General features: G+C 34.3%; 1 long non-coding RNA gene across 1 annotated transcript; it reads left to right on the forward strand.

Annotated features, from left to right (window-relative positions):
* Positions 1–1,441: 1,441 nt before the first annotated feature.
* On the forward strand, positions 1,442–14,199 carry LOC141559722 (uncharacterized). The gene is made up of 2 exons (XR_012487534.1): positions 1,442–1,596; positions 12,893–14,199. It is a non-coding gene; the product is annotated as an uncharacterized LOC141559722 (long non-coding RNA).
* Positions 14,200–25,379: the final 11,180 nt, after the last annotated feature.

Below are 25,379 nucleotides of genomic sequence, written 5' to 3' on the forward strand. Positions count from 1 at the left end.
GATCAACTAGTCTATTTCTTAGCCAATACCAAATAGTTTTGGTGACTGCTGCTTTATAATATAGTTCTAGATCAGGTACAGCTAGGCAACCTTCATTTGATTTTTTTTTTTCATTAATTCCCTTGAAATTCTCGACCTTTTGTTCTTCCATATGAATTTTGTTGTTATTTTTTCTAGGTTATTTAAATAGCTTCTTGGGAGTCTGATTGGTATAAATAGATTAAATAAATAGACTAAATAAATAAATAGACTAAATAAATAGATTAGGTAATATTGTCATCTTGATTATATTCGCTCGGCCTATGTAAGAGCACTTAATGTCTTTCCAATTATTTAAATCTGACTATTTTTGTGGCAAGTGTTTTGTAATTTTGCTCATATATTTGCTGACTTTCCTTTGGTAGATATATTCCCAAATATTTTTATACTATCGACAGTTATTCTGAATGGAATTATTCTTTGTATCTCTTGCTGTTGGATTGTGTTGGTAATGTATAAAAATGTTGAGGATTTATGTGAATCTTATTTTGTATCCTACAACTTTGCTAAAATTCTGAATTATTCTAATAGCTTTTTAGCAGAGTCTTTGGGGTTCTCTAAGTATACCATCATATCATCTGCAAAGAGTGATAGTTTGATTTCCTCATTACATACTCTAATTCCTTGAATCTCTTTCTCGGCTCGTATTCCTGAGGCTAGTGTTTCTAGTACAATATTGAATAGTAATGATGATAGTGGGCAACCTTGTTTCACTCCAGATCTTACTGGGAAAGGTTTCAGTTTGTCACCATTACATGATGTTTACTGATGGTTTTAAATATATGCTCCTTATTATTTTAAGGAATAGTCCTTTTATTCCTATATTCTCAAGTTTTTTTTTTAGTAGGAATGGATGTTGGATTTTATCAAATGCCTTTTCTGCATCTATTGAGATGATCATATGGTTTTTCTTAATTTAGTTATTGATATAGTCAATTATGCTAATAGTTTTCCTAATATTGAACCAGCCCTGCATTCCTGGTATAAATCCCACTTGGTCATAGTGTATTATCCTGGGGATGATTTTCTGTAGTCTTTTTGCTAATATTTTATTTAAGATTTTAGCATCAATATTCATTAGGGAGATAGGTCTATAATTTTTTTTTTTTTTCTCTATTTTCAGCCTACCTGGTTTAGGTATTGTTAGGTTCTTACTAAGTGCTAATGAGATAATGAGATATTAGGTTTTTACTAAGTGCTAAGTCGGTACTTAACAATTTTCTAGTTCTGGCCTTTACTGGGAGTTTGACTTGTGAATTCCTGGGGAAGAGCTTGCATGCTTAGGAGGAGCAAGTTCATTGGTTGAAGTAATTTTTCCCAGAAGCCCTTGCATTATCCCACGCCCATTCTCTGGGAGGATAAAAGAGGGAAGTAACTACTCTGGACGAAAATTAACGTCAACTGTCTGGAGATAATGGTTCTCTACAGGAAGAAGAATCTGTCTGAGAGATTTGAGTTGACACAGCAGATCTCCTCCCAGAGAGCAATCGGCAGCTTCTGGAGACAACAGCACATTACAAGATATCAGTACCATGTATATGTCATAAAACGAATTTGGTAGGACTCCTTCAATTCCCATTTTTTCAAATAGTTTATATAGCATTGGAGTTAGTTGTTCTTTAAATGTTTGGTAGAATTCACATGTAAATCCATCTGGTCCTGGGGATTTTTTCTTAGGAAGTTGTTTAATAGCTTGATCTATTTCTTTTTCTGAAATGGGACTATGTAGACTATTTACTTCTTTCACTGTTCATCTGGGCAAGCTATATTTTTGAAGGTATTCTTCCATTTCATTTAAGTTATTGAATTTATTGGCATAAAGTTGAGCAAAGCAGCTCCTAACTATTGTTCTAATTTCCTCTTCATTACTGGTGAGTTCTCCCTTTTCATTTTTAAGACTAACAATTTGCTTTTCCTCTTTCCTTTTTTTAAACCAGATTTACTAAAGGGTTGTCTATTTTGTTGGTTTTTTCATAGAACCAACTCTTAGTTTTATTAATTAATTCAATAGTTTTTTTTTTTTACTTTCAATTTTATTAATCTCACCTTTTATTTTTAGAATTTCAAGTTTCGTGTTTGTCTGGGGATTTTTAATTTGTTCCTTTTCTAGCAATTTTAGTTGTAAGCCCAATTTGTTGACCTTCTCTTTCTCTATTTTATGCAAGTAGGCCTCTAAAGATATAAAACTTCCCCTTATTACTTCTTTGGCTGTATCCCACACATTTTGGTATGATTTCTCATTATTGTCATTTTCTTGGGTGAAGTTATTAATTATGTCTATGATTTGCTGTTTCACCCAATCATTCTTTAGTATGAGATTATTTAGTTTCTGATTATTTTTTGGTCTATTTTTCCCCTGGCTTTTTATTGAATGTAATTTTTATTGCATTGTGGTCTGAAAAGAATGCATTTACTATTTCTGTCTTACTGCATTTGATTTTGAGGTTTTTATGACCTAGTATATGATCAATTTTTGTATAGGTTCCATGAACTGCTGAGAAGAAAGTATATTCCTTTCTGTCTCCATTTAGCTTTCGCCAAAGATTTATCATATCAAACTTTTCTAATATTCTATTTACCTCTTTGACTTCTTTCTTATTTATTTTGTGGTTTGATTTATCTAATTATGAGAGTGCAAGGTTGAGATCTCCCACTATTATAGTTTTGCTGTCTATTTCTTTTTGCAGCTCTCTTAATTTCTCTTTTAAGAATTTAGATGCTGCACCATTTGATGTGTATATGTTTAATATTGATACTGCTTCATTACCTATGCTATCCTTTAGCAAGATATAATACCCTTCCTTATCTCTTTTAATTAGATCAATTTTTGTTTTTGCTTGATCTGAGATGAGGATGGCTACCCCTGCTTTTTTGGCTTCACCTGCAGCATAGTAGATTCTGCTCCACCCTTTTACTTTTAGTTTGAATGTATCACCCTGTTTCAGGTATGTTTCCTGTAAACAACATATAGTAGGATTCTGGCTTTTAATCCAGTCTGCTAACCGCTTCCTCTTTATGGGGGAATTTACCCCATTCACATTTATGGTTAGAATGACTGATTCTATATTGCTTGCCCTCCTGTTAACCCCTGTTTATGCTTTTCTCCTTTCCTTCCCTATTACCCCCCTTCCCAGTATTAAACATGTGAGTACTTGCTTTTTACAGCCCTCTCTTTTTAGTATCCCTCCCCTACCTTAAAGTTCCTCCCCCTATTTTACCCCTTTTCCTCACAATTTCTGTATTCGCTTCCCCTTAGCTTACTCCTTCCCTCCCACTTTTCAATGAAGTGGAAGAAGTTTCACCATAAATTGAATATGTCGATTGATTAACACTATGTTCAACCCCCTCCTTTCTTTCTCTGAGATATAATAGGTTACCTTTGTCTCTTCATGAGATGTAGTACCACCACTTTACCCTTTTTTATGATATAATTTCCTTTCCACCTCTAGTTTCTAAGACAAATTGTACATATGTTTTTTACATATTTTTTTGGCAGAAGTATAGTTTTCAAGATTTCTTTTTACCTTTTTAAGAATCTCTTGAGTTCTGTATTTGAAGATCAAACATTTTGTGTAGATCTGGTTTTTTCATCAAGAATATATGGAATTCATTTATTTTGTTCAATGTCCATCTTCTTCCCTGGAAAAGGATGCTCATTTTTGCTGGGTAAGTTATTCTTGGCTGCATACCAAGTTCCTTAGCTTTTCAGAATATCACATTCCAGGCATGTGGATGCTGCTAGATCCTGTGTTATCCTTATTGTGGCTCCTCCATGTCTGAATTGCTTTTTTCTAGCAGCTTCCAATATTTTTTTCCTTTGTCTGATGGTTCTTGAACTTGGACACTATATTTATTGGCGTTTTGATTTTAGGGTCCCTTTCAGTAGTTGATCAATGAATTTTTTCAATGTCTATTTTACCCTCTGTTTCTAAAATGTCTGGGCAGTTCTCTCTGATAATTTCCTGGAAAATAGTGTCCAAGCTCTTTTTTTCCTCACATTTTTCAGGGAGTCCAATTATTCTCAAATTGTCTCTCCTGGATCTGTTTTCCAGGTCTGTTGTTTTTCCAGTAAGGTATCTGACATTCTTTTCAATTGTTTTGTTTTTTTTGGTTTTGCTTGATTACTTCTTGGTTTCTCCTTGAGTCATTCATTTCTACTTGTTGGATTCTAATTTTTAATGATGTATTTTCTTTACTCACCTTTTTTTATATCTTTTTTGTAATTGTCCAATTGTTTTTTTCTTCTATGGAATTTTTTTCCATTTCATCAATTTTATTTTTTAGAGAGCTGTTTTCTTTTTCCAACTCACTAATTTTATTTCTCAATGATTTGATCTCTTTATCCACTCTGGATGACTTCTCCAGACTCTCTTGCCAAGCTTCCCTTTCCTTTTCCCATTTCTCTTCTAGCTCTCTTCTGAGAGCCTTTTTGATTTCCTCTATGAGAATCTTGTGTATTGAGGAGCAGGCCATATCCCCCCTTAGGGGATTCTTCTGGAGACAGTCTGCTTTTAGTCTCCTCAGGGTTTGAAGTCTGCTCTCTATCCATACAGAAGCTGTCAATGGTTAGAGCCCTTTTAAATTTTTTGTTCATTTTGTCAGGGCAGGACTCGAAGAAAACAAATTGACAAGAGAAACAATTGGTCTGTTTTGGGGGGGGGGGTTGGGGTTGGATGGTGTTACTGGGATTTCTCTACAAACTGTGGGAGACAGTAGCAAGGCACTAACAGGACAGTGATGGCTGCTCCCTGTGTCTGCTCTCTGAGGCTCTAAGAACACGCTGAGTCACTCTGGGTGGGGCTGGGGGTGGCCAGGTCCCAGAGATGCTAGCTTTCCGGAGTTTTATTCTTTACTTCCAGTGTTTACACCTTCTCTCCTGCTCCTGGCTTGCTGCCAAGAGGGAATATCCACACTGTGGTAAAGGTCGTTTCTCAGAAATGGAAGAGATCACACCCTTCCGCCCTCTGGTCTGAGCTGTGTGAGCTGCCTGCCTTGCTCTCCCTGTTTGCCCTCAGACTGTGCCCAGTCTGCTTGTCCCCTCCCCCAAGCAAATACAGACCTTTTCTGGGGTATTTCAAGGATATCATCTCTTGGTGATTATTTGTGGGGGGTTTTTCCAGTAAAGCATTAATTCCAAGGCTTGTCATGAAGTAAATTCTGAGAGAAAACGTGGAGCTCAAGCAGCTGTGTGCATCCTCGCCACCATCTTGGCCAGAAGTCCCCATTCCCTCCTTTTCTTATCCTTTTCCTCTTCCTTGTTTTTGTTAGTTTTGCTCTCTCTCCTTTTCCTCATCCTTTTCTTCCTCTTCCTCCTCCTTTTAAATCACCTTCTACAAAAATTGTGACTTTTTTTTTTTAGAAAGTAGCAATGTATATTTTTTATTGTATTTTTTTCAATTACTTTTTAACATTCTTTGTGTTCCAAATTCGTTCCTTCCCTCCTTTTCCTTCTTTCTCCTTGATAAGGCAAAGCAATCTGATTCAGGACATTCACATTCATATATCACTCAAAAATATTTCCATATTACCCATGTTGTGAAATAAAACACAGAACAATAACAAAAATAACCTCCACAAAAATAAACAGTTTTGTAAATATATGTTTCGATCTTTATTCAGATGGTATTGGCACTTTGTCTGGAGTTGGATAGCATGTTTCATCACAAATCCTTCAGAATGGTCTTGGATCATTATATTGCTGAGAATAGCTAAGTCATTCACAATTGATCATGATTATATTGTATCCTTGTTAATGTGCTCTCTTGGTTCTTTTCATACCACTTTGCATTAGTATATGTACAATTTCCAGGTTTTTCTCTGAAAGCATCCTGCTAATCATTCCTTATAGCACAGTAGTATCCCATCATAGTCATTTACTACAGCTTGTTCAGCCATTCACCAATGTATGATCATCCTCTCAATTTGCAATTCTTTGCCACTATAAAAAGAATTGCTATAAATATACCTGTACATAAAAGTACTTTTCCTTTTATTTCTTTTAATCTCCTTAGGATGCAGACTTAGTAATTATTGCTGGGTCAAAGGATATGCAGTTTTATAGTCCTTTGGGTATAATTCCAACTTGTTCTCCAGAATGGCCAGATCACTTCATAACTATACCAAGAGTTTATTAGTGTCTCATTTTTTCACATTCTCTCCAACATTTCCTTTTATGTCATATTAGCCAATCTGAGAAATGGTATCTCAGAGTTGTTTGAAAATATATTCTCTAATCAATGGTGATTTAGAATATTTTTCATATGCCTATAGATAGATTTGATTTCTTCTTCTGAAACTGTTTATATCTTTTGACTATTTATCAATTGAGAAATGAATCATAATGTTATAGATTTGACTCAGATCTCTATATATTTGACAAATGAGTTTATTATCAGAGAAACTTGCTGTAAATTTCCCTCCAGTTTCCTGCTTTCCTTCTAATCTTGGCTGTCTTGGATTTGTTTTGCAATATCTTTTTAATTTAATGTAATCAAAATTATTCATTTTATTTCTCATAAAATTTTCTGTCAATGGCAGTTAGTTAGCACAGTTGCTGGAGTGCCAAACCTGAAATCAAGAAGACTCATCTTCCTGAGTTTAAATCTGACCTCAAATATTTCCTAGCTGTGTGACACTAGACAAGCCACTTGGTTTCAGTTTCCTGGTCTGTAAAATGAAGAAAATGGCAAACTACTATAGTATCAGAGCATAATATTTTCACTTTTGTTGTTGTTATCTATTTACTTGTTTGTTTCCTTTTTTCAGTTTTTTTTTCCTCTTTTGATCTGATTTTTCTTGTGTAGCATGATGAATATGGAAATATGGTTAGAAGAATTGCACATATTTAACTTATATTGAATTGCTTACTGTCTAGGGAAAGGGGAAGGAGGAGAGAGGGAGAAAAATTTGGAATATAACGTTTTTCACAGGTGAATGGTGAAAACCATCTTTGTATGTATTTGGGAAAATAAAATATTATTAAATTTTTAAAAAGCTTTTTCTATACTTATTGAAATAATCATATGATTTATTATTCATATGATCACTTACACTGATAGACTTCCTAATACTGAACCAGACTTTCATTATAGGTTTAAATCTCACCTAGTTATAATATATGATTTTTTGATATATTATTGTAATCTTATCAAAATTTTATTTTTAAATGTTACATCAATATACGTCAAATAGAAATTTGCCTATTATTTCTCTTGATCTGTTTTTAGCCATTCCTTGTTTATGCATCAGCCCCATATTTATGCTGTGAAAGGAATTAGGTAGGACCATCTCCCCTATTTTTCCAAATAGTTTCTATATTATTAGGATAATGGTCTTTAAATGTATGGTAAAATTCATTTGTTAATCTATCAAGTACTAGCTATATTTTTTTAAGTAATTAATTGATGGCTTACCAATTTCTTTTTCTAGGATGGTTTTTTAAAGTATTCTATTACCTCTTTTATTAATCTGGGCATTGTATTTTTACAAACCTTCATCTATTTTGCTTAGATTGTCATATTTATTTACATATTACTGGATAAAATAGTTTTCTTTTAATTTCCTCTTTATTAGTAGTGAACTTTTTTGATACTAGTAATTTGGTATTCCACTTTCCTTTTTTAAATCAAATTAACCAATTGTTTTCCTATTTTTTTCATAAGAACATATTCTAGTTTTATTTGTTAAATGGTTGTCTTGCTTTCAGTTACTAATTTTTCCTTTAATTTTCAGGATTTGCAATTTAATATTTAATTGGAGGTTTTAAATTTGTTCTTTTTCTAATTTTTAGCTGCATGTCTAATTCATTGATCTGCCATTTTTCTGTTTTATAGATGTAAGTATTTAGAAATATATTTTCTCTATGTACTGCTTTGACTGAATCTCATAAATTTTGATCTGTTTTCTTTTTGTTGTCCTTTTAAATGAAATCATTGTAGTTATGATTTGTTCTTAGATTCACTTATTCTTTAGGATTAGATAATTTAGTTTCTAATTAATTTCAATCTATATTTTCACTTCCCTTTGTAGAGGGCCGCAGGTAGTGGGGGTACTCTGGGTAAGGTCTAAGATCCTTTAGCCCAGATGAAACCTGCTGAGGATATCTGGTTTGGCTCCCTATTTCCCATGGTTTTCACACCTTTTCCTGAGAAGTCAAGGAGGGCATGACGACCTGTGTTCTACTTGAAGCAAAGATACTTATATGAGGATGTTTAGAAATAATGGTTCTCCATTCTCCAATTGATAAATGGTCAAAGGATATGAACAGACAATTCTCAGAGGAAGAAATTGAAACTATATCCACTCACATGAAAGAGTGTTCCAAATCACTACTGATCAGAGAAATGCAAATTAAGACCACTCTGAGATACCACTACACACCTGTCAGATTGGCTAAGATGACAGGAACAAATAATGACAAATGTTGGAGGGGATGTGGGGAAACTGGGACACTAATACATTGCTGGTGGAGTTGTGAAAGAATCCAGCCATTCTGGAGAGCAATCTGGAATTATGCCCAAAAAGTTATCAAACTGTGCATACCCTTTGACCCAGCAGCGCTACTACTGGGATTATATCCCAAAGAAATACTAAAGAGCGGAAAGAGACATATATGTGCCAAAATGTTTGTGGCAGCTCTTTTTGTTGTAGCTAGAAACTGGAGGATGAATGGATGTCCATCAGTTGGAGAATGGTTGGGTAAATTGTGGTATATGAAGGTTATGGAATATTATTGCTCGGTAAGAAATGACCAGCAGGAGGAATATAGAGAGGCCTGGAGAGACTTAAATCAACTGATGCTGAGTGAAATGAGCAGAACCAGAAGATCACTGTACACTTCAACAACAATGCTGTATGAGGATGTATTCTGATGGAAGTGGAAATCTTCAACATAAAGAAGATCCAACTCACTTCCAGTTGATCAATGATGGACAGAGGTAGCTACACCCAGAGAAGAAACACTGGGAGGGGAATGAAAATTGTTAGCACTAATATCTGTCTGCCCAGGTTGCATGTACCTTCGGAATCTAATGTTTATTGTGCAACAAGAAAGTGATATTCGCACACATGTATTGTACCTAGACTATATTGTAACACATGTAAAATGTATGGTATTGCCTGTCGTCGGGGGGAGGGAATAGAGGGAGGGGGGGTAAATTGGAAAAATGAATACAAGGGATAATATTATAAAATATATATATATATATATATAATAAAAAATAAAAAAAATAAAAAAAAAATAAAAAAAATAAAAATAAAAAAGTTTACAAAGTTTAAAAAAAAAAAAAAAAAAAAAGAAATAATGGTTCTCTAGTTCACATATTTAGTCCTCAGTGTGATGTAATAGTTCTAAAGTTGACATATACTCATGGTGCGGTAGTGATGTAATTGTACTAAGGTGTTTAAGGGCTGAGAGGACTTGAAATGAGCAGAATAGGGTGTGTGTGGGCTCAAGCTCAGATTATAGACTACAGAGAGATCCTCCAGAATGCTAGCTTGGAAAGTACATCCCTTTATTAAATGTAATTTAATAAATGATGAGCTAAAAAGGATGCATTTAATATTTATACTTTTCTACATTTAGTTGTGATATTTGTACACCCTCATACATGGTCAAATTTTGTAGAGATGTCTTGTACTGCTAAGGAAAAAAATATATATTCTTTTCCATTCCTCTTTAGTTTTCTTCAGAGACCTATCATATTTAACTTTTCTAGAATTCTATACATCTTCTTAATTTCTTCTTTGAGGGAGGGGGAAAGGAAAGAATTATCCAGTTCTGGGTAGGGAAAATTGAGATCCTCTACTAGACTAGCATAATTTTACTTTCTTCCTGTAAGTCATTTAATTTTTTTTTTAAGAATTTAGATGCTATGTTGTTTTTTAACTATTATTTTAGCTATTGATATTACTTCATTGATACCATTGAGCAAAATGTAGTTTCTCTGTTTACCTCTTTCAATCTGATCTATTTTTTTGCTTTCGCTTTCTTGGAGATCATGATTGCTATCCTTCTTTTATTTATGTATGCTGAAGTATACTAGATTCTGGTACAGCCCCTTCTTTTAGCTGTGTATGTGTATATGTATGTGTGTCAGTTTTTAAGTCTGTTTCCTGAAAACAACATATTGTCAAGTTCTGGTTGTTTATCTACTATGCTATCAGTTTCTGTTTTATGGGTGAATTCATCCCATTCACATTCAGAGTTATGATTACTAACTTTGTGTTTCTCTTCATTCTCTTATTCTTCCTGTATATTCTTCTTTTTACCTCCTTTCAAAAATCTTTTTTCCTTTATATCATCACCACTCTTTTCATGTGCCTTATCATCTGTTATCCCTTTCTATTCCTTTCCCTTCTACTCCCTTTTCTCTTATCACTTTCTCATTCTGCTTACTCATTGGGTAATATAGATTTCTATGCTTAACTAAATATATCTGTGTGTATACACACATATACATATACATGCATACACACACACACACACATACTTCTTTCTTTAAAACAATTCTCATGAAAGCATCAAGTGTTACCTGACACCCTGATCTTCTTTTCACTATAAAAGGTCTTTGTTTTGCTCTTCTTATATGAAATAATTTATCCTATTGTATTTCTCACTTCCCCTTCCTCTCAATCCATCCCTCTTTCTCACTTTTTCATTTTATTTTTAAATCATCCCTTCATAGTCAACTCATACATGTCCTCTGTCTAGGTAGATTCATTCTAATTCTTATATTGTCATAATAATGATAAAGTTCTTTAAAATTTCATATAACAACTTCCCAAATACCTTATTTATAGAGTCTCATAAATTCTTTCATGTTTATCATTTTATTCTTCTCTTGAATCCCATGTTTAAAAGTCAAATTCTCCTCTTTTCATCAGAAATTCATGAAAGACCTCTATTTCATTAAACATAAATTATTTATCCAAGGAATTATAATCCTGAGTAGAGTTTTTATTGAGTACAAGAATTCTTGATTATATTTCCAGCTCCTTTGTCTTCTAGAATATCATATTCTAACCCCTTCTTTTCTTTAAGTGAGAGCTGTTAAGTCTCTTGTGATTCTAATTGGCTTCATGAAATTTGAATTGGTTCTTTTTAGCTACTAGCAATATTGTTTTTCTTACCTGATGACTCTGGAATTTGGTTATAATATTTGTAGTAGTTTGCATTTTGAGATCTCTTTCAGGAGATGATCAGTAGATTCTTTCCATTTCTATTTTGCTCTTTGGTTCAAGGATATTGGTCAGTTTTCCTTGACAATTTTTTGAAAGTTATGTTTAGGCTCTTTTATTTATTGATAATGGCTTTCAGTAGTTCAGTAATTCTTAAAATATCTCTCTTTGGTCTTTTCCTCAAATTAGGTTGGTTTTCTAATGAGATATTTTACATTTTTTCTTTTTTCAGTTTGAATTCCAAACTTTTTTCTTTCCACTCCCTAAGACAGAAAGTAGTCTGATATTGATTATGCATATTTTAAACACATTTCCATATTAGTTATGTTGTGAAAGAAAAATGAGAACAAAAAGGAAAAACTGTAGAGTGCCAATAGGAAAGAATCCATTCCAGATCTTGAATCTTACAATAACTTGGCCCACCAAAACTCCCCTTTCTTATTGAAATAGCAGAGACTGCTTATCAATATAATAAATTAATATTCTAGGGACTGAAGCAAAAGGCAAACACTACTTTTTGAACTAAAGGCAAACCTTTGAACTTAGGATAGGAAAAATAGCCCATAATAGAGACTAAAGGCATTTGGGAGAGAGATACTTGAGACAATGGTATGATAGATTTTACCCTAATGTGTATCTCAACTATTTGCATCTCTAAGTAACCAAGATCTGATGCTTAATTATTTACATCTCAGTAGGTCTTGTTTGTTAGAGAAAACTATAGGAACTTCAAAGAATGTATTTTGTATCAAGCCTATGACCATTTGAGGTATAAATATTTGTTTCTTTGATCAATAAACTTTGAAGAATTCTAACTGAATTATTTCACCTGACCTCCTGACTGTCACACCCTTCATTCGCTATAGGAGGACTCCAAAAAAAAAAAAAAAGCACAAGAAAGAAAAAGCAGACCAGAAGAAGAAGAGAAGGTGAAATTAGTATGTTTTAATCCACATTCAGTTTCTATAGTTGTCTCTCTAAATAAAAATGGCATTTTCCATCCCAAGTCTAGTGGACTGTCTTGGATCAGTGTGTTGCTGAGAAAAGTTAAGTCTACCATAATTCATCATCACATAATCTTGCTATGACTGGGTACAATTCTGCTTACTTTACTCATCATCAGTCCATATAAATCTTGTCAGATTTTTCTGAAATCAGACTGCTCATCATGTCTTACAGAATTATAATATTCCATTAGTTTTATGTACCATAACTTACTCAGCCATTTGCCAACTAATGAGCAGCCACACAATCTCCAATTCCTTTACAACCACAAAAAGAGCTGCTATAAACATTTTTGCCCATGTTGGTTCTCTTTAGTCTTTTATGATCTCTGGGATACAGACCTAGATATGACACTAATGAATCAAAGGATAGGTACTTTGATAGTCCTTTGGGCCTAGTTTCAAATTGCTCTCCAGAAGGGTTGAATCAATTCAAATTTTTCTTTGAAGCTTTGCATGTAGTTGTTTTGACTTTAATGTCTTCTTCTGAATTTGTGTCTTGATCTTTCATATTACCATAATAACTTTCTAAGATCATGGTCTTCTTTTATTTTAGCTCATTTTTTCAGTCTATTTTTTGGTTTATAACTTTATGTTAAAATTAGGATCTGCTCTTGGGTGCAGGGGGCACTGTAATAAACTTCAATTCTTTCTTGCTCTTTTTTTTTCAGAACTAACTCTGGGAGTCTGGAGGCTTCTGATTCTTCCAAGATGTTATGATCTCAGGAAAGGTGAAAATACTGTTCTCCTGCATTGTACTATGGTTTGTGAAGGACTACCAACACCCTTCTCTATCCTTGGGCTCCTGCACCACTGCAACTGTGACTGCAAGTGAGCTAATGCTCCTCAGAACTGAAATAAAAATTATACATGTGCAATGCAACAGGGTTCTATATCCAGTGCCAGCAAAAGATCCTTTGTATTTCCTTCTGACCAGCTGTCAACCCCCCTTATCATGTAGGGGTTGAACACTTCCAGAGCTGTTGTTGCTGATGATAAATTGCCTCTAAGTCTGACCATCACCTTACTTAACCTCAAAGAAGCATCTTTCCTGTAGACCTCTTAATGTGTCCTATGCTAGAAAATTATTTGTCCTTGATGTTTTGTTTGTTCTACTACTCCAGAATTTGATTGAGGCATTATTTTCCAATCATTTGGAGGGAAATTGAGGGAGCTGAGGTGAGTCTCTGGCTTTACTCTAACGTCATGACTCAGTTTCTTTCCAAAATCATAGATTCTGTGCACAGAATCTCTAATGAGTATATATGTGCATACCTCTATTTTAGAGAATCTAGTTTGGGGGCAACGAAAATGAGTTGAAATCCAGCTTTGAACACATATCAGCTCTGTGACCCTGAGACAAACCATTTGACTTCCCAGTAATCTAGGCAACCAAGATGTAAATTAGAGAGAAGGTGCCAGACAGTACTATTAGAGGAAATTTCCTTATTGATATATTTCTATGCCAATAAAATCACAGATCCACATCCTATCACTATCTAATTCCTAGAAACTCTTTCCTTGCATTGAGCCTAAATTTGTCATTTTTTTACTTCCCTAACATGGCCTTTCTTTGCCCTCCTAGGTCAAGCAAAATAAACTTAATTTTGTTTTTACAAACAATCTTTTAATTCTTTATATTTCTGAAGATGATAGTAATGACTTCCCCAAAATCTTTATCTTCATTCCAGAATATATATCCTTAATTCTTCAATCTCTCTTCCATTCACCCTCTTTAGAATGCACTCCAGTTTTTTAATGTTTCTTCTAAATTGAGATATTTAGAAATGGATACTTTGCTATAGGCATGGGTTAACCAAGTCTGGGGATATAGAGACTTGTACCTTCTCTACTCCATATGGTAGCATTTTGTATAGTATATGGATGCAGTCTAAGATAGCATTTGATTTGATAGCGGGATGTCATATTGTATTTTTGATTCAGTGAATTTCAATTAAAATTTTTTTCTAGGATTTTACTTCCTTGTGAACTGTTATCTTATCATACCTTCCAGGTCTGTCACCTGTATAGTTGACTTTGCAATTCAAGTTTAAGACATTTCTTTCATTCCCTGTTTATCCTTTATATTCTATTTGGGAAGGGAGATAGCACATTGAACCATCAAGTAATATCCTTTAGGTCTAGTCAGTTCAATCTAATGAATTCCTGAGGCAAGTCACTAAAAATATAAGATGAGTTATACATGTTTTTGCTCATTGTTTAAATAGTTAGAAATTATACATATGAATTGATGATGTGAAATCTGCAGATCTAACCATACTCAGATATATTTCAGTAATTTCAACCCAAAGCTTAATGAACCTGAGGGTTCTCTTTCATCTTAAGAATCAAATTCAAAATTCCCTCTTTTGGTATTCAGAGACCTTTATAATATATCCCCCCTCCACACACACACACATACAACCTTTTAAGTCTTCTTATACTATCTGGCTGCTATTTACTTTTCAATCAAATAACACTGGACTCCTTGCTATTCCTCAAATAAGACATCTCTTGGCTCCTGACATTTTCTTTTTCTGTCCCCCATATCTAGAATGCTCTTGTCCTTGTTCCTTCAAGAACCAACTAAAATTCTCTCTTCTACAATATTTCATAAAATTTCTCAATTTAAATGCCTTCCTTCTTTTGGTTTCCCATTTATCCTGCATACATCTTTTTGTTGTTGTTGTTTATTGTCTCCCCCAGTAAATTATTGGCTTATGTAGTGAACTAACTTTTGCCTCTTTTTTGTATCTCTAGTACTCAGCATAGTGCTGAGCACATAGTAGGCACTTATTGATTATTGACCAACTGATCTGACTAATAGTGAAAAGAATTTCCATTCCAGGATTTTCCAATCATCAATGGAATTCCAAGTCCATAGTTAAAAAATAAATTCAAAGCATTATTCTAAGTTCTGTAGATTCAAAATCTTTTTCAAGTCCTTGTCCTTAAGTATTATATACCCTTTAATATGAATATTCAACATATTAACCTATTCTATACTCATTTAATTATATTATTATGTAATTTCTTTATCTCTTTTGTCCACTATAATGCCCTTAGAGTAAAAGTCCTTAATTTTTTTTGTCAAAGATCTCATTGATAATCTAATAACAAACCTATGGTGCCCTTCTCAGAATAATGATGTTAAACGCATGGAATATAATACATAGGATTATAAAGGAAACTAATTGTATTGAAATAAAATTCTCAATTTTTTTTTTAATTGACAAATCTCAGGTGCAAAAAGCCTACCACAGACACATTTACTATAATCCAAATTTTTTGAGTGAGTGGGGATCTCAGAGCCATCTAATCCAATCTATATTTGAACAGCACTCCTCAAATATGGTTATCCAACCTCCAACACTTTTGGTGACTAGGAAATGTTATAGAGTATCACTTTCTGCTCCAATTTGGGGAAAAAAAGGTAGACATAATAAAAAGATACCATCAAACCATTCCAAAGGAAAATGTTATGTCCCTGGCACAACTATCACATTTCACACAGTGACAACTTCTAGATGTTTTAATGGGCCAATAGAAGCAGGAAGTCCATTTTTCTTCCATGAGCATCCCCCCAACTTCTGCTAGTCTAGACATATTTCCCAGTTGTCTAAATATTGAAGGGACATATTCTCATCATAGATATTAGGGAAGAGCCTTCTTGATAAAATAAAATGAATCCTGATGAGAGAGATTATCTTAATGGGATCAGAGTCCCTCCTGTTAGCAAGGCTTTTAATGTTCCTGGTACTATACCTACTTGAAAGAAGAGAGGGTGGAGGATTAAAGTGGCCTCATGATAGCATGTGACTTAATTGCACCAGAAGGTTTTAGGAATTACATTCCTTTTACTTTGCTTGGAAGCTCCAAGAAAGAAGGCGGAGGAGCTTGTTAACCAAACTTGTATTTCTTTTACCTTGTCACTGTAAAAAGTGCAAGAACCTGGCAGCTTTACTCCTATCTTTGTTTTCTTGCTTTACTCCACTGAAGGGAATAGAAGCCTATTGGTTATGTATCTGGTTTTCTTTTCTTTCTCGGTTATCCCCTAGGCTTTGCTTATTGATATTAGTGAGCTCTAATCTTTAATTGAAATCAATTAACATTGCCTAAATTCTGTATTTTCCTTTCTTTCTCCTCTTTTTCTCTTCCCCTATTATTCACTGTGGGCTAGGAGTTGAGAAGTGAATAGGATACTAAACTTGTTGAAAAAACAAACAAACAAACAAAGAACAATTTAGGTCAAAGCATGTGCTAGGCACTAGCTATAAGATCTAAGGGGGAAAAAAATCACTTAATCTCTCTGTGCCTTAGTTTCCTCATCTGTAAAATAAGGGATTTGATTTATTAACCCCTAAAGTATCTTTCAGTTGTATGTGATCCTATGAATCCATACAGCATTGGTCCTCAAACTTTTTAAACAGGGGGCCAGTTCACTGTCCTTCAGACTGTTGGAGGGCCGGACTATAGTAAAAACAAAAACTCACACTCTGTCTCTGCCCCTCAGACCATTTGCCATAACCGGGCAGGCTGCATAAACGTCCTCAGCTGGCCACATCTGGCCTATGGGCTGTAGTTTGAGAACCCCTGCATACAAGTTCCATTAAACCTAGGAGAGATAAAACAGTGCTTGCATCTTTTTTAGGAATAATTGTTTATTCTAAATATAGGAAAAATAATCATTCCTAAAAAGATGCAAGCATTATATTTAGTAATATTATTAATTTTTTGAAATTATATTTATATAGCATTTATTATTGATAGGTTTATGTGCTGTTGAGTTAAAGATTATCCTAATGGTTCACAGACCATGTCCTTGGTAATTCAATTTATAATGTACTATATTGCCATACTTGGTGTAGCATAAAAATTCCTGAATAGTCTGTTTTCAGATAATTTTCCTTTACTACATCCTTCACTACTGGTCATTGTTTTGTGGGCTTAGCTGTTGTGGAGAATCTTGGTGACTTAAATTTAGGGATTCAGAAGCCTCAATAGGTGGAGAAAGTTGAGGGTTTTCTCTCAAACTAGCAGTCTTATTAATATCCTCAAGAACTCATAGAGTGATTCATTTGCTATCTGGGCAATTCTAAATTGTTTGAAAGTCACTCTTTATGTGGAAGTGATATATGGCTCCTAGTAACATCTACCTATTGGTTCTAATTCTATCCCCAGGGGCCAAGCAGAATAAATCTAATCCATTTTCCATCTGATAATCTATACACTCTAAATTTAACAATTTAATGCAATGAATAGTTATTAAGTATTTATTTATGAGGCCATGCAAGGTACTGTGCTAGTAAATGAAGGAGCATTATCATATCTTTTTTTTTTTTTTTGGGGGGGGGGGCAAGGCAACTGGGATTAAATGATTTATCCAGGATCACACAGCTAGTAAGAGTTAAGCCTCTGAAGGCAGATTTAAATTTATCTCCTTCTGACTTTAGGGCCAGTACTCTACCCACTGGGCCATCTAGCTGCCAAAGAAAGGAATATTATCATAGACTTTTCCCCTCCCCAAGTCTTTTCTTTCTTGTCCCAAAGGGGAACATATATGTGTTAGATGAATACATGTTTATTGTATGATCTTGCCCTGCTACATCTCTCCCAGAATCCATGGCTTTGTTCCTACTCATATGCTACTAAATAAAACTGAAGAAAATCACAAAACATGATTGGGAGGACCACAAATTTATGTTAAACAACCTTATCTATGTTAAACAACCCTCACAGAAGCAAGGAAATTTTTTTATATTTCCTAGTTGACTAAACTATTGCATTCACCACAGTAATTTTCCCAAATCCTTAAACCTCTCATGGTTCCTACTGCCTTCACTCTCTTAGTTTAGAATATTGCCTCATGTTTTATTGGGGGAAAAATCGAGATTGTTCACTAAGAGTTTCATCTCCTCCCCTCTTCCTCAACTTACATCTTACAACATACATCAGGTGCCTCCTGCCATTATCTTCATTTCATTCATCTCACACGATAAGGTATGACCCCTTCTATCTAAGGCAAATCCCTTTACGTACACAAGTAATTCTTTTCAATTCCATATTCTCCAGTATATTGTCCCATCATCCTTACTCTCTCACTAATCTTCAGTCTCTTCTTGCCTACTATTTCTCTATTGCCTAAAAATCATGGATCTCTCTCTCCCATCCTGAGGAAACTCTTACTTGATCTGTTCATCCAAATATCATCCCTATCTCTTGCTGCTTTTGTGAATAAACTCCTTGAAAAGGTCATCTACTATAGTTTCCACTTCCTTTCTTCTCACTCTATTCTTATAGTCACTCTATAGTGTGCCTTCTGACCTCATCGTTAAATTGAAACTACTCTTTCCAATTGCCAATTATCTTCTAAATGCCAAATCCAATTGTGTTTTCTCAATCTTCAAACCTCTTGAGTTTTCTGCAGCTTTTGATACAGTTAATAACTCTTTTTTCTTTGATACTCTTTTCTCTCTAGATTTTCATATTAATCTTTCCTGATTCTCCTTCCAGTTATCAGATTGCTCCTTCTCAGTCTTTTTTGCAGGATCATCCAGGGAATGTTCATTAATCACAGGTGTCTGACAAGACTCTAACTTGGGTCCTTTTCTCTGTTTTGGTTTATATTATCTTTCTTGGTGATTTCATTAGCACCAATTGATTTGATAATCATCTCTATGCAGATCATTCTCAGATCATTGTTTAGCCCTTACCTCTACTCTGAGTTCCACTCTCAAATTTCCAACTGTCCACTGAACATCTCAGCCTAAATGTTCCATAGAAGCAGTAAACTCAACATGTTTAGAATTTGACTCATTCATCCTCCTGCAAATTTTCTCTTCTTCCTAACTTCCCTTTTACTGTTGAGGAAATTACTATGTTCCTAGTCTCCCAGACTTGTGAATTAAATGTTATCCTGGATTCACATTCTCTCTAACCATATTCTCCATATCCTACATATTGCCAATGTCTGTCAATTTTACCTTCATAATATCTATTGTATACTTCTTCTCTCCTGACACTGCTAATAGTATCACCTCATACCTATATTATAGCAATACCCTATTGTTTGGTCTTGCTTCCTTAAGTTTCTTCCCACTCCAGTCCATCCTTCATTCAGCTGACAAAGTAATCTTTATAAAGTGCAGGTCTATCAGGATAAATACAGAGAGGCTTGGAGAGACTTACATGAACTGATGCTGAATGAAATGAGCAGAACCAGAAGATCACTATACACTTCAACAATAATAATTTATGAGGATGCATTCTGATGGAAGTGGATATCTTCAACAAAGAAAAGTTCTAATTCAGTTCCAATTGATCAATGATGGACAGAATCAGCTACACCCAGAGAAGGAACACTGGGAAATGAGTGTAAACTGTTTGCATTTTTGTTTTTCTTCCCAGGTTATTTTTATCTTCTGAATCCAATTCTTCCTGTGCAACAAGAAATTAAGTTCTGCACACATACATTGTATCTAGGATATACTATAACATATCTAACATGTATAAGACTGTCTGCCATCTAGGGGAAGGGGTGGAAGGAAGGAAGGGAAAAATCGGAACAGAAGTGAGTGTAAGGCATAATGTTGTAAAAATTATCCATGCATATGTACTGTCAAAAAAAGGTTATAATTATAAAATTTTTAAAAATTAATTAAAAAAATAAAGTGCAGGTCAATGTCAACTCCCCCACTCTCTCACACTCATTAAACTTCCCTGATTCCGTATCATTTCCAGAGTAAAATAATCTCTTTTGAATCAAAAAATCTTTACCACCCACTCCTTCCCTTCTTTTCAGTCTTCTTATACCTTAAATTCTATCATATACTCTGATCCAATAACATTGGATGCTTTGCCATTCCTAAAACAAGAAACTCCATCTCCCAATTCTGGGAGTTTTCCCTGATTGAATACCAGAATTGATACCTCAGAATTTTCTCCCTCCTCTTTTCTGTCTTCTGGTTTCCTTCTAGCCTTACCTACAATCCCAGCTTTTTGTAGACCTCTTTAATTCTCACGGCTTCCATCTGTTGAGTCTAACCAATTTATATTCATCTTGTTTGTACATAGTTATTTTTATGTTGTTTCCCTTTTTATATAGTAAACTCCTTGAGGTTAGTGATTGTCTTTTGCATCTTGCTATCCCCAATATTTATTCTAGTGACTGCCACACAGCAGATACTTCAGAAAATTTTTATTGATTAATATAAAAAATTGTAACTTTCCTAATACAAAAAATATCTTCAGTAATACTAGACACTCAAAAACATTCATTTGTTGGCTACTCTTATCTTTTAGAAGCACATCATAGAAGTTACACAGGTGTTTCCTTGGCATTTCTTGAAAAGCCCCCACTGGAGCACAAAGCCCCCACTGGAGCACACTTACAATTTCTTCCTCATGCATTTGTGATGCTTGTAAAACCTAAATAGAAGTAGATAATAATTCCTCCTTCCACACTGTGGAAATAGGGTTACAGAAAATGCTGCATTAAAGTGTTAAGCATCCTCTAAAGTGTGGTAATTGATTTCCACATGTGCAATAAGGGACCTGGTAACATTGTGAAGCAATGGATTTGACATGGACCCTGCCTAGATATTACAAACACAGATGCAGCATGTTAGTTCTGTGGTCAGTTACTAATTACCTGGGGGCACTAGCCAAGAAGATGTGCTTTTATGAAGCAAGATGAGACTTAATGGGTCAATGTGGACACTGCTTGGGAGGACTCTATGTCTTACCTGGTGATGAAATCCAATGTATTAACAACTCATAGGAATTGAAGACTTTTGTACTTGACGTGAGTTCACAATATGAAGCCATTGCTGAAGCTGTCTCATCTCAAAAGATTCCTGAGACCAGAGAGCAACAAAGGATGAAGTATTAGGAATGGTAACTCAAAAGTCCCTGCTTTAGAGAATATATATTAACACCAATATATAACCATATAAAAATCTTTCTTCTGCATGGAAGTCCCATGAATAACTGAAGATAGCTATAGGTTCTGGAATCAATCTTTTCATAGAATGGCTTCATGTTCCATTGCCATTCAAGTCCCTATACTCTTGAATATGTTCTTTCTTTTCAATGCCTTTCCTAAAATGTGACTTCTAGAACTGCGCATAATTTTGTAGAATTGCTCTAAGCAAGGAAAATCAAAGCTAGACATGTTTTTTTTCCACCACAACAGTGGTTATCTCAAACTTTTACAATTATTTTTATGCAAATCTCTTACATATACTATATTTTTAAAGTTTGTTTTAAAAGCAAACATAGAAATTTATTTTAAATAACATTTTGTTAGTCTTGGCTCATTTTAGATAATTAAGAAAATTTTCTAATCTGTTTTCTAATAGGTTATTAACTTCTTATTCCCTAAAAATTTAATAAAAATGTTATATACACCTTCTAAAATATTAATAAATATATTAAATAGGAGAAAAGCAAGGATAGAATCCACTGATACTTGATTAGATGTTTTCCATTCAGTTTGACATGGATCTATTAGTTGTTACTTTTTGGACCTAGACATTCAACCATTTCCAAAACTACCTATCAAGACTACCATGCAACCCCCACTTCTTCATCATATCCAAAAGAATATAATGAGAGACTTTGTCAAAGGTTTTAACAAATGTATGGGATATTGCTTCTGTAATTCTTTTTCTAAAAATTAGTGAAATAATGTTGCAAAAATGAGATTCACCTACCGTGATCTACTCTTGATGAACTCACTTTGGCTCCCAGTGATCATGATGACCCTTTTCAAATACTCACAAAAGGGGCAGCTAGATAGTATAGATAGAACACTGACCCTAGAATCAAGAGGACCGGGGTTCACATCCAGCCTCAGATACCTGACACTTACCACCTGTGTGATTCTAAACACGTCTTTTAACTTTAATTGCCTCTCAAAAAGAAATACTCACAAAATATTTATATATTAATATGTATGGGAAATTTATTAGGAACTAAAATCAGATTCACAAGATTTTTGGAGAAAGAGATATACAATGGAAAAAAATCCAGGTTTAGAGGAACCTAGGTTTCAATCACAGATCTATCACTTACATTATGTGAATTATATGAATCACTTAATGTCTCTAGAACTGAGGATTGTCACCTGTAATGTAATGGTTTTGGATTAGAGATCCTGAAGTCATTTTCTATCAGTATTATTGACTTATAGTTTGTAGAATTTGTCTTGTTTTTTTTTTTAATTACAACTGTATTTGTCAACTTTAAGGAACTGTCATTTTATATACTCAATAATATATACTTATTTTTTCTGTAGTCTGAGATAGAGTTCTATAGAGGGCTGGAACTCTGGAGAAGTATACTTGAAATAAGTATACTTACAACAAGATGTTAACTCAGTGTGATTGATGAGATGATGGTTCTCTAGTTTACCTATACTTAGTACTTAGCATAGAGATGTAATGATTCTCTAGTTCAGTACTCAGTATGCTGTAATTGTAATAGGATATTTAAGGTCGGAGAGAACTGGGGACATAGTCAATCAGAATGAACACAGACTGTGAAGGAGACTTTAAATTCTATTCCTGACTATCTTCCTGGTGATTATCCTGCTGAGACCAATGCCTGACCAGAGGACCTCTAGAAAGCTAGCCCGGACATTACAAGTTCCCTTGGGAACTTGTTTAATAAAACTCAGTGGTGGCAACTGGGGGTACTCAGTGTCTACTGAAGTATCTCCTTCAATTTTTCCTAATTATTCTTGTGCTACACATTCCTGTCCAAGAAACATTTTCTTTGGTATAGAGAATCCTGGCAAAATTGGATTTGTTTAGCTCTCTTTTCTTTTTTATCCATTATTAATATTCAATTTTCTCTGAGAAGTGATCTTATTTTTGCTTTGATCTTTCCGTTACCCTACCTTGGAACTTTAAAAAAAAAAAAGAACTCTTTTGTCATTCTTTGTATTCATCACCTACCCAAGCTAAGGTATTTCTGATGATGTTTTTTCATGACTATGCCACCCTTTGCACTCATTCTTCACTACCTATTCTTTATTTCATGTTATTGCACTTTTCAAAACCTGAGCCCTTGACAAATTCCCTATAAAAAACTCATATATATATATATATATGTATACATATATATATATATGTATATATATATACATATATATATATATGTTTCATTAAGACTGGTAATTCTTTTTCTTCTTCAAAAGAAATACCTGTAGCTGTTTCTTCAGAATTGCTTTCTTAGAAGTATCCTATACGTCTTCAAGTGATTTAACTTACAATATCTTTGGCCATCAGCATCTACTTAGTCTTTTCCTTCATTCTTGGAAATATGTTCTCCCAAAATTTAAGTACCTGTCAAATTATGCCATACTATATCCTCCTCATCCATCAGAAAAGCTAAGGTATGGTTAATTTCTCCTATGGTTCTTATCATTTCTATATGGATAACCAGTTTATCCTTATTAAAAAGAATGAGAAACAGAATAGCAGTTGTTCTTGTTACTTTCTCCATCTTATGGAGGATGAAATGATTATAATGCAACTCAATAATTTCTCAGCTGGTCTGATTTCAAATATCAACTTCCAGTAGATATCTGGGTAATCCCCTTATTACAATTATAGTCTCTGCACCAACTTTCTGATCTTATTTTCACATTTTTCCTTCCATCCAAATAGTATGGAATATGCCATATTTATTCTACAATATCACAAACTTATCTCTCAATTTACCTTTCCTCAGATATTCTCCATGATGCTTCCCCTTTTCTTTATATAGACTCTACACAAAAGAATATGTTCTTAAAATACAATAATACTTCACCATCCATTTCATTTAATTTGCTCCTTTGAGTAAGTAAGCCTTTCCAATATTATTTCACTCTCATCAAGTTTATATGGCTGTATTCATATCCTTTATATTAATACTCCTGGTTTGCTTTGATAATAATCCATAACCAATTAATTATGAGATGTATGTAAGAAGAGATTTCAAGATTTGTCAACTGGTTGGACAGGCAGAGTGAGAGAGTGAAGAGAGTAAGCATTTTGAGTATCTACCATGTTCCAGGCACTATGCTAAATGCTTTACAAATGTGACACTATTTGATTTCACAACAACCCTGTGAGATATGTGTTATTATAATTATTTTCATTTTACAATTAAAGAAACTGAGATTGTAAAGGGCTAGAAATGAGCAAATGCACTTGGATAATGGAGCATGTGAGACTGATAGCCAATTGGACAGTTCTCTATTAACTTGTTTGAAGGTTGACCCTCCCCAGCTATTCTGTGCTGACTTGATTGGTGGGACAAAGAGGAGGTTGTAATGTGTATGGGGAGTAGGAGGAGGAAAAGGAAATTGAGGTTCTCCCTCTCTCTCTCTCTCTCTCTCTCTCTCTCTCTCTCTCTCTCTCTCTCTCTCTCTCTCTTTCTCCTCTCTCTCTTTCTTCTCTCTCTCTTTCTCTCTCTCTCTCTCTCTCTCTCTCTCTCTCTCTCTTTCTTCTCTCTCTCTTTCTCTCTTTCTTCTCTCTCTCTCTCTCTTTCTCTCTCTCTCTTTCTCTCTCTCTCTCTCTCTCTCTCTCTCTCTCTCTCTCTCTCTCTCTCTCTCTCTCTCTCTCTCTCTCTCTCTCTCTCATATTTCTGGGAAGACAGAGTTCCAGCAGAGACAAACAGGAATTAAGTAACTTTCTCAAAGTTACACAGCTTGGAAGTGTCTGTGGCTAGATTTGAATTCAGCTCTTTCCAACTCTAGGTCTATCACTGTATCCCCCAGACTTCCTAGCTGAGGTTGTGAATTCATTTTCTTGAAGGGTGGTGAATAGAAAAGTTCAGAAAGATAATTTTGGGGGGGGAGATACTGAGCTCTATTTTAAACATATTGAGATATTTCTAGGAGATATTGTTGGTACCTTTGGGAAAATCTCATTTTATAAAATCTAAAACCTGGAAAAGGATTTCAAAGTAAAACAACTATTTCAACTCATTCATGAACAAGTATCTCTTCTACAATATCAACAAGTTCTGCTCCACTTAGAAACCACTAGTAAAGGAGAGACCCCATTGTTCTTGAAAGTTCCCTGTTTTATCCGATTCTTGGACAGCTTATCTGTAATTTTCTTTACTGTAAATCTAAATCTGCCTTTCTATGATTCATAATCTCTT

This window comes from Sminthopsis crassicaudata, chromosome 3 (genome assembly GCF_048593235.1).
Source record: "Sminthopsis crassicaudata isolate SCR6 chromosome 3, ASM4859323v1, whole genome shotgun sequence".
In the NCBI taxonomy this organism is placed as follows: Eukaryota; Metazoa; Chordata; class Mammalia; order Dasyuromorphia; family Dasyuridae; genus Sminthopsis; species Sminthopsis crassicaudata.